Source organism: Haemaphysalis longicornis, unplaced genomic scaffold, assembly GCF_048455015.1.
Source record: "Haemaphysalis longicornis isolate Haplotype H1 unplaced genomic scaffold, Haemaphysalis longicornis Haplotype H1 scaffold_3, whole genome shotgun sequence".
In the NCBI taxonomy this organism is placed as follows: Eukaryota; Metazoa; Arthropoda; class Arachnida; order Ixodida; family Ixodidae; genus Haemaphysalis; species Haemaphysalis longicornis.
The window spans coordinates 157,190,926-157,205,251 of NW_027526335.1; the positions used below are offsets into that span (position 1 = coordinate 157,190,926).

General features: G+C 46.6%; 1 protein-coding gene across 3 annotated transcripts in view; it reads left to right on the forward strand.

Moving 5' to 3' along the window:
* The window catches only part of LOC144175166 (putative 4-coumarate--CoA ligase 1), an 89,419-nt gene that overhangs the window by 57,176 nt on the left and 17,917 nt on the right, over nt 1-14,326 (forward strand). The window lies entirely within an intron of this gene.

The following is a 14,326-nucleotide window of genomic DNA, read 5'->3' on the forward strand; positions in this document are numbered from 1 at the left end:
ACGCCTGCCAGCGGGCTAGACGGCGGGCACCATTCCGTAGGCTTCGTCGTCTGCTTTAGTGACGGTCATTTTGGCCCTGTTTTGTCGCAGCTTCGCGTCCGTTGTGCGCTTCGTTCGTACGGCTTGATTAACTTGTTCGAAAGAACCTCCTGGGTTCCCGGACCCAACGTAATTAGGTGGTCGTACGGCAAAGATACTCTAGGGATCGGTTTGCAGGGAGAGAACACAAAATGTAGAGACCACGTTCAGACATCTGGCCGTACAGAAACGCTACCTTTTTCGTGTTGCTTGCCAAGAATAGGACTACGTCATCGAAATTGGTGAATACCAATTCGGTTGTTTTTTAAGAGGTATTAGGAAGGCAAAAAGAGCAACTAGTTCTGATAACATGCGATTACAAAAGTTCTCTGAGCTTACTAGCAGTTCTCAAGCTTCCTAAACTAACTAGTTACAATCGGTAAAAATGGGAATTACTAAGCTCACATGCCGAATTCTTTCTCTGTCTGCCCTTCCGTCGCGCGGTGGTGTAGCCCCGAGCTAGCACATCGGAATGGCTAGGTTGCGCTGTCTCACGCTTGGAAAGACGCTCCTGTCTGCTTTCTTTCTGCCGACCCACGGCTGGGCTAGAGCGACGGCGTCCGCTGCTGTAGTTCGGGATTGGACGGCGCTGCTGCGTTCGGGATGCTGCTCTCAGCAACTGACGTGCTACATTGAAAACAAACCTAAGATAAGACAAATCTAAATTTTTCGTAAGACTTGGCTTACGTTTACAATAGTGTTAAGTTATGCGTTTTCTCCACTTGTGGTATAATTGCACGGCATATTTGGCAAATGGGTCAGTCGACAGCGGCCATTTTTTGTTTTCCGCCGTTTATGGGGCGAATTTATAAATGGCGAAAGATGAACCGCAAATTCCATGTAAGGGCTGGTGGCCGAACCTCTGGTTTCGCTTGTTGTATAGCCACGTGTGTTGATTCAAGGGACGTCGCATGGGCAAATGTTGTGGGTGTCGTTTGAAGATTTACTTTCTAACCACCTTCGTTAGCCTGAATTGCAGCCAATGTTTTTACCTCTCTTTTTACCTTTCGTAACGAATAAGCTTCACTGCGCCCTATGTGGGAATGTCACATAATTATGAAAACAAACACGCCTTGCACCTGTGGTATCCGAATGAAAATGAAAAAAAAAATATCCTAAATTCAGCTTCTTTTTACTATTAAAACCATGTTCAAGCAATCTTCAACTAGTTTCATGCTTCTGAAGTTACCGGCCGTGAAGAATGCAATAACAAATTTACCAACCATTTCTAAAGAAAGTTAGGGGGAGGGCGAAAGCTTCACGTGCTTTCACATTTTCCTGAAAGCGCGTCCAATCGATCGTAAAACCTTTAAAGATCCAAATCGCAAACGCAAAACCAATCTATACGATGGGTTTTGCGCACAGAGTAAACACGTGTACCAACGATGTGAATGTATACCAATGCGTGGTTCATGAGATAAAGGTAAGCTTTTAAACTCCTTCTTTATTTTCGATGCGTCAATTGAATTATCTACCATTGTTCCTTCCTTCAGATTTTCAAGTTTCTCTTTTGACCCATTAGAACCCCGGTTTCCCGAAACACGCCGCGTGTCCTAAGACTTTCCAGAGATTTTCAGGGAAGTGACCTGTCTCTGGAGAGCTGCATTACTTTTTTGAAACAGAACATCATCGGTCCCACTAAAAAACCTTTCGCTTTAAAATTCTACTTCACGTAGGCACTTCTCTTCAGGTTGTGAATGGCAAAGCGTTAGTGTATAAACGGGTAACAATATTCCTTCTTGAGGTTCACAGCCTCGCTTCACAGCTGCTGTAGATGTAGACTGTTCAAAGTCCGCCGGCGAACAAAATACAAGCCATCAAATTCTGCGGACAAATGTCGCCTGGAAGGCAGCGCATTTGCTCCACACACGATGATAACGAGCTGCCTGAAACGATGCGTGTTCAGTACTGAACATGTGTCTTATTATTGTCATGAGCATAGTTTTACCTTTGCACAGCTTTCTTCCTCTTATAGTTTTTATGAATGAGAGGTTTCACCAATGGCCGTTGTTACCTGTATATATACGCTAATAGCGGGGACGTGCTTTTCAACTGAACAAAATATTCATTCTGTTTCTTCCAGGCTCTAATTTCCCCTTCAGTATCCAGAGTTCGTCACGCACGCCTGTTGCTGGGTCGAGAGCAAAACCTTTTTGCTTGGTTTACCTTTATTTAGCTAGAATTATTCAGTTATGGTTATGACAGGGTTCTGTGCTCGTCTCGCATTCAGGAGTACTGTGGCTTGTATCGCACCCAGTGAAAATTTACCGAATTCTCATTGGTACTCTATTAGCTGCTTTGTGTACAAGATATTGCCTAAAATATAGCGTCATTCAGAGCTCGCAGAGTGGCATGTATTTTTTCTCCCAGCTGCCCGAAATTGTGTATTCCGTCCGTCGCCGCTTTTGCGTACCGTGCCTCGCTGATTTTCTAGCGTCCACCGGCAATTTTTAGTATTATTGATGTCTTATTCCCGACAAGAATAGGCTATAATGCTGTATCATTATAGACAACCGCAAGTACCAAATTCTCCAGCACCCCGCACGGGGCACCTTGAGTATTCATGGTGACGGTGAGCAGCGACACCGCGGACCCCGAGCTCCCAACATAAGCCGTGTCCAACCGTGGCGAGGTGTTTTTAAGGTGAAGGGTAGAAGCCGTAAACGGTGGCCGTCGGAACCTTGGTCAAGCTCCGGCCGACGGGCTCCCTGCCTGTCTACCAGGCAGGGAGCTCCGGGACCTCTTTGACTACCAGGGTAAGGTCAAAGGAGAAGGTACCCCCGTCTCCCTGCTTTCCAATGTATCATATGGAATTTTCAAACCCCCCCCCCCAGACGTGATCGGCCCCCGAAAAGGGGCCGCACCGAAGTTTTCTTTCCACCCCTACCAACTATCAACGTTCCGAAACATGACAACTATCCCCGTTTTTTGGTCCTTGAATCAATCGACAAATCCAAACCCGTCTCCTCCCAATCTGTATTCCTCGTCTCCAAGTTCCTTGAAGGAATTATTGGCAAATCTTTCGAGGCAAAAAAACTACGGACAGGCGAAGTGTTGGTTGAAGTCAAGACGCAGCAGCAAGCCACAAATCTCCTGACCCAATCCCGCATGGCAGATCTGGACATCACTGTCACACCCCACCGCAGCCTCAACAGCTCGCAGGGAGTGATATCTCAACCAGATCTGCTAAGTGAAACAGAGGCCGACCTTCTAGAAGGTCTGAAGGATCAGGGCGTAACAGCTGTCAGGAGAATCACCATCCGTCGCGACAATGTAGAAATACCCACAAAGCACATAATCTTAACATTCAGCAGTTCAAATCTTCCTGATCACATCAATGCTGGTTTCATTAGGTGATGTGTACGTCCGTACATACCTAACCCGCGCCGCTGCTACAAGTGCCAGCAGTTCGGGCACGCTACGACGTCTTGCCGCGGCAAACAGACCTGCGCAAAATGCGCCGCACACGACCACCCCACCGAAAAATGTGATTCCACCACCTTCACCTGCGCAAACTGTCAGGGGCCGCACGCGGCATACTCCCGTAGCTGTGAGAAGTTTCACCAAGAAAAAAAGATCATCCACGTGAAAGTAACTGAGAACATCTCCTTCCCCGAGGCGCGAAAGAGGTTCGCCTCTTTCCCCTTGGGGAGGTACGCCGACGCAGCTCGCCGGGGGGCGGAGCGGCGTCTTGTTTCGGCGGGGACCCAGTACCACGAGTCGGACTTGGTCCCGCCTCCGCCCCCCCCTGGGTTGCCTCTGGCGACCCAACCCGCCACCGCACCGCCTGCTAAGTCAGCAGCAGCTGTGGTGGCATCCACGTCCGTTGGGGATGCTGCTGCACCCTCTGTTTCCTCCTCTCCACCGGCCCGAAGCACATGCGAGGGCCCGGAGGAGATGGAGCTGGAGCTGGAGGAAACCGCAGCAGTTCCCACCTCCGCCGCACCGCCTGTGCCACCTGGGGCGCTCCTGACGCCCTCGGCGGTCGCGGCCAAAACGAAGGGCACCGCAAAGGGTGCCAGGTCCGGGGGGTCCGGTACGCCGGGTACCCCTTCCAAATCAGATGATGACTTGGATGTGGGACCCTTCCTGTCTGCTTCGCAGCGGAAGGAACGGGTCCCTCCATCTAAACCTCCAAGGAGGTAAAGAAACCCCGTCCAAGAGTCCAAGCCCCGAAAGACCTTACATAAATAGTCACACTCCAGTAGCTCTAATACATAATAATGGGAAGAGAAAATATCGTTCAATGGAACTGCAGAGGCCTTCTAAGTAATCTTGACGACGTCTATGAGATCCTGCATGCTAATCAGCGAAGTGCAATGTGTGTTCAGGAAACACACCTGAGTTCCAAGAACACAAATTTCTTGAATAGTTACCTGGTATACAGAAAGGACAGGGTTGGCTGCACACACTCTTCTGGCGGTGTGGCCATAATCGCCCGCAAATCCTTAGCGTGCCACCCGGTCACCTTGAACACAATCCTTGAGGCTGTAGCAATACGCTTGATAATATTTAATAGGTTGATAACGGTATGCTCCATATACATTCCTCCTGATGTTTCACTTTTAAGTTCTGACTTCGAGGCGCTGGTTGACCAGCTGCCCGAACCATACATCCTGACAGGCGACCTTAATGCTCACAATACTCTTTGGGGCTCTTCTCGCACAGATGCCCGAGGTCGCCTTATAGAGAAATTCCTTACATCTTCAGGAGCATGCCTTTTCAACAATAAACAGCCTACATACCATAGCATAGGACACAACACATACTCATGTCTTGACTTGGCGATTGGCTCCGCAGTTCTCTTTCCTCTCCTCGAGTGGGCTGTGGGCACTGACCCATACGGTAGTGACCACTTCCCCACCTCACTCACATACATAGGTAAAGGCCCATGCTGTCCATCTTCCCATAATAGGTTCAATGAAGCACGAGCTAACTGGAATACATTTACAGAGACATCCAAACTACACCACACATCCATAGGACACCTACACGTTGAAGAAGCTACCCAACTGCTCACGGCGCACATCCTCGACGCCGCCGAAAAGTCCATTCCCCACGTCTCTGGTGCCCCGCGCAACCAGCGGAGGCCGTGGTGGAATGAGGACTGTAGGCGGGCGCGAGAGGCCCAGAACAAGGCGTGGGGTATCCTTCGTCGGTACCCCACGTCGGGAAACCTCCTCTTGTTCAAACGGGCCAAGGCATTAGGAAAACGTGTGCGCCGTGAGGCAAAACGAGAGAGTTGGCGTACATTCATAACATCAATAAACTCCTACACAGACACAAGGAAAGTATGGACACGAATACGTAAACTCAAGGGACAACAAACACACAGCCTGCCCCTGGTCAGTACAACAGGGGACACTCTGGAAGACCAGGCTGACACACTCGCACAACACTTCCAACACGTGTCCAGTTCAGCACACTACACGAACACTTTCCTGAAACATAAAGCCTCTTGTGAAAAGAAGTCTATACACGACAACAACAAATCACAGACTTCGTACAACTCCCTGTTTTCACTACATGAGCTGAGGGCTGCTCTGAGCACGTGTAAACCCTCAGCTCCAGGCCCAGACAACATTACATATACAATGATACAGAACTTACACACAGACACTCTTGTAACACTTCTTCACCTTTTCAACAAGATATGGCTTTCGGGGCACATTCCAAAGTCTTGGAGGGATGCCATAGTTGTAGCATTCTTGAAAGAAGGGAAGGACCCTTTTTCTCCCGCTAGCTATCGACCCATTGCCCTGACCAGCTGCCTGTGCAAGCTTCTCGAGAAGATGATAAACCGGAGGCTCGTGTACTTTTTGGAGTATAACGGCCTTCTCGAGAGCTGCCAGGCAGGCTTCAGGGCGGGGCGATCCACGAACGATCAACTTGTGGCACTAGAGTCGTATATTAAGGATGCCTTCGTGCATAAACAGTTCTGTTTAACTGTGATTTTCGACCTAGAAAAGGCCTATGACACCGCTTGGCTTTATGGGATCCTTACTGACCTGAAGTCATTCGGTGTTTCTGGAAATATGTTTAACACCCTTGCTAGCTATTTGCCGGAGAGAACCTCTCGCGTCAGAGTTGGTTCTGCACTGTCAAAGGTACACGTGCAAGAAAATGGCGTGCCGCAAGGCGGAGTTCTAAGCTGCACTCTCTTCATAGTAAAAATGAACTCCCTTGGGAAGGCACTGCCGCATACAATTTCTTACTCCATGTATGTAGATGACGTGCAGATATCTTTTAAATCATGTAATATGTCCATCTGCGAACGTCAAGTCCAGCTCGGCGTAAGAAGCTTGCCGGCTGGGCAGATAAGAATGGTTTTAAAATTAGTCCCGGAAAGAGCTGTTGTGTTGTATTCTCCAGGAGGCGTGGGGTCCACCCGGACCCAGACATCATTCTTGCGAATGTGCCAATTCCTGTCAACAAGGAGCACAAGTTTTTAGGCATTTTATTCGATGAAAAACTTACATTCATTCCTCATGTCAAACACCTCAAATGTAAATGCCTAAAGGCAATGAATATTCTTAAGGTTCTCTCACATCAATCTTATGGGGCCGACAAACAACTCCTGCTGCGCCTGTACACGGCGTTGGTGGGGTCCCGGCTCGTCTACGGCAGTGTCGTGTATGGGTCGGCGACAAAGACCGCACTGAGAATGCTTGACCCAGTGCTGCATCTTGGCCTTCGCCTCTCATGCGGCGCTTTCCGCACTAGCCCTGTCGAAAGCCTTTATGTCGAGTGCGAGAAGTGGTGTCTAGGGCATCAGCGGGAGTAGGTTGACCTGCTGTATGCATCTAAGATTGTGTCCCTTACCAACCATCCTTTTAATCCCATCATGAACAATACATCAAACTTGCAACTCTTTTTAAACAGGCCATCCGTTTCTTTACCTTTCTCTCTCAGAGTTAGGGAGGAGGCTTCTGCACTCACGGTCCCTCTTTCAGACACGCACAAGACACCCATTCAAAATTTCATCGCACCATGGCATCTTCGTCCTGTATCATGCGACCTGTCATTCACTCTTGTAGAAAAAAATAGGGTACCCAAGAATGCAATTCTGCAGCACTTCCTGTTCCTGCAGGACAAGTACAGGTGCGCAGAATTCTATAGCGACGCGTCGAAAACTGGTTCTACGGTATCTTGTGCAGCGCACGGACCAAATTTTAGAGTAAGCAAAACAATGAATTTTCATAACAGTATTTACACGGCAGAAGCATATGGCATTTTACTCGTTACAAACCACATCATCAAACATAAAATTCCCAAGTCCATTGTGTACACAGACTCTCAAAGCGTTGTACAGGCACTGTCATTAGGAAGGTCATCTAAAAACTATGTCATAAATACTCTTTTCAAGGTACTAATGTCTGCATATGCCTCAAATCTTGAAATAACTATATGCTGGGTACCAGGGCATTGTGGAATCCCTGGCAATGAGGCCGCCGACCAAATGGCTGGTGATGCTGCCCTCATGACTACAGTTGACGTTACAACAGTACCTTACACCGACCTAAAGACACACATCAGACGACAGCTTCGTAACACATGGCAATTACACTGGAGTCAACAAACAGACAACAAACTACACATAATAAAACCACAACTTGGACGCTACATAACTTACTCACACAACAGATACACTGAAGTCGCCCTGGCTAGGCTGCGGATAGGCCACACACATGCGACGCACTCCCACCTGCTCACTGGAACTTCGGGACCCACGTGTAGCAGGTGTGGAAAGGGCCTCTCCGTAGTCCACTTTATAATCACATGCAAGGCACTTGACACAACACGACACAAACATTTCCCTGAATTATACAGACAACACATTCCTTTGCACCCATCATACTTTTTAGCCGACGAACCAATGTTTTCTAGTCAACGGGTTTTTAAGTTTTTAGCTGAGGTAAACTTTCTGCAGCTCTTGTCATATCATGTGTAATCACCCTGGCCCTATACACCAGCCATCTCCATTGTCTTTTGTTTTGCATCATCACCTTTACTTTTAGTCACATGTTTTAGTATGTGCGGTCTCATCATAATTCAGTAACTTCTTCTTTGGCGCTCTTTGCCCATAGTCGGCCTTGCGCCAATAAAACCCAACTATCATCATCATCAAATTCTCCAGCACATATGGCTGGTTTTTGCCACTCATGGCGAAGCTACTGTTTTTAAAATACAATATTTGTGCTGAAATGGCAATAAAGGTTTGGCTAACGTCATTACACGCCACTTTTTAAAACGCAGACGCATGTCTGGTTGGGATAAAGTGAAAGTATAATTTATTCACAGTTACACAGGAATGCAATCCAGCTGAGTTTGGAACACAGGCGATAAATCGGTTTGAAGGCGTGGCACGGGCTGCTACCTGTAAAATACACTTATGGTATTTGAAAACATTGTAGGATTTCCTTGCTAAAATTGTAGTCTAGACTTTCTAGGCCATGTTTTGACCTTGCACTCTCGGGGTGTTTACGCTACTTTATGTAGTACAAAAATCAAATACAAAGGGCTATATTTCTCTGTGCATCCTCCTTGCCGATTTGGTATGACGTTCCGTATGACGCTCCGCCGAGATGGCTTGCCTTGACTGCGCTACTGCGCGGCTCGCCGACCATGCGACCGAGTAACTATGCCGGCCACCAGCGGGTCGTCCAAATTCGTTTGCTTAATTTAAACAAACCCACAACAGGATTTGTGCCTGCAAGAAAAGCTATTTTTTGTAGTTTGTCGACTGTATAAAGCTCAGTGAACTATGAAGTCATAGTACCTTCACACAAACGCTCGTTCGAAGCTTCGCTGACCGGTACGCTAGTAGTACTACATCCAAGGCGCAATAAAGGTTGGGAATAGTCCGCGAAGTTAACGTATCAACCGAAGCCTCTATCGTTCAGCGGAAAATCAAGCTGCGGGAAAAAGTTTTTTCGCTGGGTGAACTGACACAGCGGGCAGCAGCACGACCATACATCTGCGAACGCTTTTCTGCTCAAGAAATGCAGTCGCTAGAGAAGAGTAATCGAGGGAATTCGGGACGCTCAAATCCGAAGCGGCAATAAAAAAATAGAGACAAAACTCGATTTAACGAAACCCGAGTTAACGAAGATATCCTAATCCGTCTTCAGACACCCACCGAGCCGAAGGCTTTGTGCAACTCAAAATAACGAAAGCAAAACCATGATCTGTCCGAGATTAACGAACCTTTTATCAAAAACCACAGCCCTGAAAGTGTTAAATTTTGCTCGATTTTATATAGAGCACCTCAAAAATATTCATGGCGCCCCAAGATAGCATTGCATAGCACGTCTGTCCGGCTTTTACGAAACTTCGCGGCGCAATACAAAGGTGTTATTTTATGTTTGATTCAGCATATGGCACCAGTACTAAAAAAAGTTTCGTTCGTGCGTCATAGATAGCCCCAGAGGCCGCTCTTGTTCGGGTAACAGTTTTGGCACTCTCTTTTCATACGCAAGGGGCGCACTTTTATTTTAAGACCATTTTTGCTTCACAAATACGACGCCGCATAAGTTTGCTGTATGCCGCTACGGTATATAATTGAAATACCCAATAAACAAACAAAACAATAAACAAACAATAAAGAAACAAAAGGTAAACAAAAAATGCTTGATTCGACTTGACGAAGTTCTCGATTTAACGAAATAATCGTCGACGCCCTTCAATTTCGTTATATTGGGTTTCGAGTGTTGTTATCTAAGCTGCTGGAAATGCGGAAACTAAAAAGAATAAACGTTCTATGCGATAAATATTTCATATTTTCGCCCACCTCATTATTGTGGCCACGTTCGAGGGCAATAACAAAAAGCAATTGGCTATGGTTAAGCGTTCTGAAGCTCTCGCTGTATGGTTTCGGAATTATCAGGTTCTAATCCAAGATATGGCTTTCGTTTTTTTTTTTACAGGAAGTTGATTGTTGCGCACCAATGCCTAGCATTCTTTGCCTAGTAACCCCAGAGCCAGGACCGTGTACGACCAAGCATTTACACAAAAATGCAGACATCGCGGAAGCCCTACCTGTAATCGCTATAATGGCGGAAAGGGTATAACTGGTCGAAAAACTTTTGAAAAACAAAAAAATAAGAACGATATTAAAAATTACTGAAAATGAGGAACTGTATAACGCCCTAGATTTCCACAATCATGCCGATTACGGGAAAGTCGCAAATATAATCGTGATAATAGCGTAAATGGAGATAATTTATAGGACGAAACATTGAAAAAAATACATACACTAAAAATTACAGAAAATGGCAAAACGTAAAACACAAGCCATTTCCAGAATAATGCAGATTTCGCAAAAGTTTCACCTGTAATCGTTACAGTAGCGTAAATGAAGATCATCCGTAGACCCAAATTTTGTAAAACAACAATAAAAATATCAAATCATACGCTACATGGCGAACCGCATTGCGCCCTGCATTTCCACAATAATGCAGCGGCTTAAGAATGCAACGCATTAGTAGATAATTTTCTGAATTTCTGCAGAATTTTTTAGACAGGGATTTCTATACTGAATTTCCCATTTTGCGATGCAGCCTTCATTTCTCCATGAACGTGTTGGCAGACTGCATGCAGACTGACACTGACGCGCTGGCTAGCTCTCGTTGGCGTGGCGTAGGCATAAGCACTGATTGCTTGCGGTCCCAGTGCCGATTCCGCCGCGGTTTGGCCGGTTGCGAAGGCGCCTCTTGCGACACAGGGCTGAGCCAACCAAGCTTCACAGGCGGAGGAGAAGCGCAGCGAAGTTGAGCGTTCCAGACGAATCGTAGGGCGTTCAGCCACTGTGTATGCCTCGGGTAGTGATCTTTACGATTATCAGCGGTGTTGGCAGGCCCATTAGACGCATTCTGCAGCCAAAAGCATGGGAGATGCGTGGTATGCCGATTCCAGAGGTATCGGAATACCCAGCCAGTGATAACATCACATGCCAAGCATATTGTTCCATAGAACGGAAACCGAACCTGGCTTGTATTCCGATCTTGGACAATCGCATGGCAACTCGAATAAGCGCGGCTGCAGTTAGTTGCTGCTGCCGCGGAAAATGTCGCATTGTGTTATTTCTTCTTTCACTCTTTGTAAATAAATACTGCTATATCGACCCCATAAACGATGGAAAGTGTGTTGATTTAAGCCAGTCGATGCAAAGCAAACAAAACGGGAAGTTTGACACCTAAACTTCAGTGTCCTTTAAAGCAGGCTACGCAAGAAATGAGGATCCGTTAAATAGAACACACCATTTGAGGACATGGCTTCAGTTCCTAAATTGCGAACACGTAAAACGCAAGACGGCGAATGTTGGTTTTGTCTCCTGTAGAGCGTTTTCATTTTACGGCTACACCTACGTCGCCAAATATTCTGACACTCGCCTGGCAAAGGATTACTAAAAATACAACCTTCTGAGTGGGGGTTAAAAGGAGACAAGCCGCTGAATCTGCACAGAAACATTCAGGAAAAACTTCCACTCGCGCCCAAGACTTGAATGGCGACGCTGTTGCAAGTGAGCATTGCCGGACACGCCGTTCAGTTTCAGTATCATACCCGCCGCGGTGGCTCACTGGCTAAGGCGTTGTGCTGCTGAGCACGAAGAGGCGGTTTCGATTTCGAGCCGCTGTGGCCGCTTTTGTGATGGAGGCAAAAGGGAAAAATGCGCGTGTGTACGAGATTTCGGCGCACGTTGAAGATTTCCAGGTGATCAAAATTAGTCCGGAGCTCTCCACTACGGCACGCCTCGTCGCCTGCGCTGCGTCGGCCAATTAAAGCAACCAAACAAGTTTCAGGATCAATGCTTATTTCCATAGTTGCGGTGCACGTAACCGTCGTCATAGCATCGAAGTGGTTGTCGTCTTTGCTGTGCGTGGTAGATGCAAATCCATCCTGACCATTGTACACTTCCACAAGTCCAACTGGCGAAACTTGCAAATGTTGCGCAATGCTTAAACCATACCGAAGCTGCAGAACGTCGTTGCACGTGAGCCCTGAAGGACACTTCACAACGACTTTTCACTAGTTTGAAATTGTTTATTTACATGTTTCGCCATTGCGTTCCACTGTGCTAGAAGTAGTCATCGTCATATGCATCGATTTCATCGTGTTCCTCATCCCAAGCATTACATGCGGGATTGCACTTGAGGACAGCACTTACGTTTTTTTAAAGCCACCTCGCCAGTCGGGGACCTGTCGTTTTTTTGTTGTTATTGTTGTTGTTCCTCTTCTGGTAACACATACCCACGTGGGGGATTGGCCAAGAACCGGGGCGGCTTTTTGGGGCTGAAACGCCAGCCCTATACAATCAGCCTGTAAGAATTCGGGAAACGGTTACTGAATTATATAATCGATCTAGAGAAGAATAAGTGATTGATGCCATTTTTTGGTGAAAAGGCGAAAAAAGTTTGACCCGGTTAGCAGCACATGCGTCTGGTCTCTGATATGTAGGCGTGAATGGCTGCAATAATCCCTCTATGACAAAACCCTAGGGATGTGGCCCCGAACCAAAGGAACACAGGCATCGGTAGTCGTCGCAAGGCACGCGCTCACGAGTGCTCGGTATTTTCTCGCCTCTCGTCGTTCTTGCCAGTTTTTGTTTTCGCTAAAGCCACTGCATGTGCTGGGAACGCTCGGTGGTCGCCGCGATTCACGTACTCGCAGTCACTTCGCATTTTCTTGGTATTTTGCCCTGCAACACAGAGCTTACGGCTTGTACAACAGCTCCGCTGTTAATAAATACAATCATTAGAAGAAACCGAATAGCTTAGGTCCAATGGCCCATGTCCTGCCATTTAATATCTTGAAGTTGCACGGCGAAGAAAGTTTTAGGTCACCGTTGCGAACATTGTGGTGAAAGAGGAATTACTCATTTGGATACCAGGATTCGCGCGGCTCTACAGCATACTGAAAATATCTTCGATTCTCACACGGTATGACTTATCGCAAATTGTTACTACCATGACTTCTGTTAAGTACGAGTCGCGTCTGTGTTCTTCTAGTGGAGAACGTTTTGCCTTTGTATACCTATAAGTGTATAGATACCGGCCGAACTTGAAGGTTAACAAGCAATGGTTTGGGGTGTGTAGTGTACTCTATGTATGCCATTCTTCATCTGGCTGCCTTACGTAAATGTTTAAATTCAGAAATATTTTAATCTCTAGTTGAAAAATGAAACGAAAACGTCAAGTAGACAAAATATTCTAATTGCAGTTCCATCTTCTAGGGTAAGAACACTCAGGAAATACAATTTTAACCGTACGTGAGAATCTATTAGACATGGCCGAGACTTGTAAGTTCAACAAAAATCGTTTCAAACACTGTCTTCTGTTGTCTGGTGATTCTGCAGCGCAGAATAGTTTGTGAAATGTTATTGCGATTTGAGCATCGGAGCCGCCCACAGTTACGAGGAAAGGCGCCAGACTCGTCTGTAATAAAATTGTAGCAAGGCCATACAGCCATGTCTGTCGACAAGCGACGTATAACTATGGTTATTTTCCGCAGACGCTAAAGACTCTACTGCGTCAATTCAGATGACCATTTTTCCAGCATGCATGGGAGAACTTGGGCTATCTGCAGTCGAAATTTAAAACTGGGCACAGGCACGAAGGAAACAAAACAAGACAATTCCGACCTTTAGTTGTTGCCATATCGCATACCTGTTTCAGAGATATTATTTGGAATAACTAAGTTTCTTTAACGCTGTTAAATAGCGCCCTATGTCAATACGCAGTAGGGTACATATAAATACAGAAGTATTTCAGCAATTCTCAATAAACAATACAGGAAGAACTTGTGGACAAGGGTTTATGATGCTCACCGAAAATGTCCAACCCCATACTCTATCGCTCCGCGCAAAAGAGAATACCACCTAGGGGTGGGGGAAGACGGTGAAGACCATGAGGGAAAACGAAGAGATCAGATGACGTACGGGCAACGGAAGAACCCCCCCCCCCTCCCCTATAGCTCAGAGAATAAGGGCCCTGGCATGATAACCATTGCAAATGACAATGGCGTCAACAGTGGAACGATTACAAAAGTAAATCACAAGACGACTAGCACAAGGTGACTTCTTAAGAAGGTATCTAGCAAAAGAAGCGGAATATAAGAGTGGGTCTCACATGACTCATACACTCTTTCGTCTCGCGCTACACAGCGTACGTCGGGATTTAGCACATCTGGTACAAGTGAGAAGCCAAGATCAAGGTCCTCAAAGAACCAGGATCAACATCCTCATCCGCAG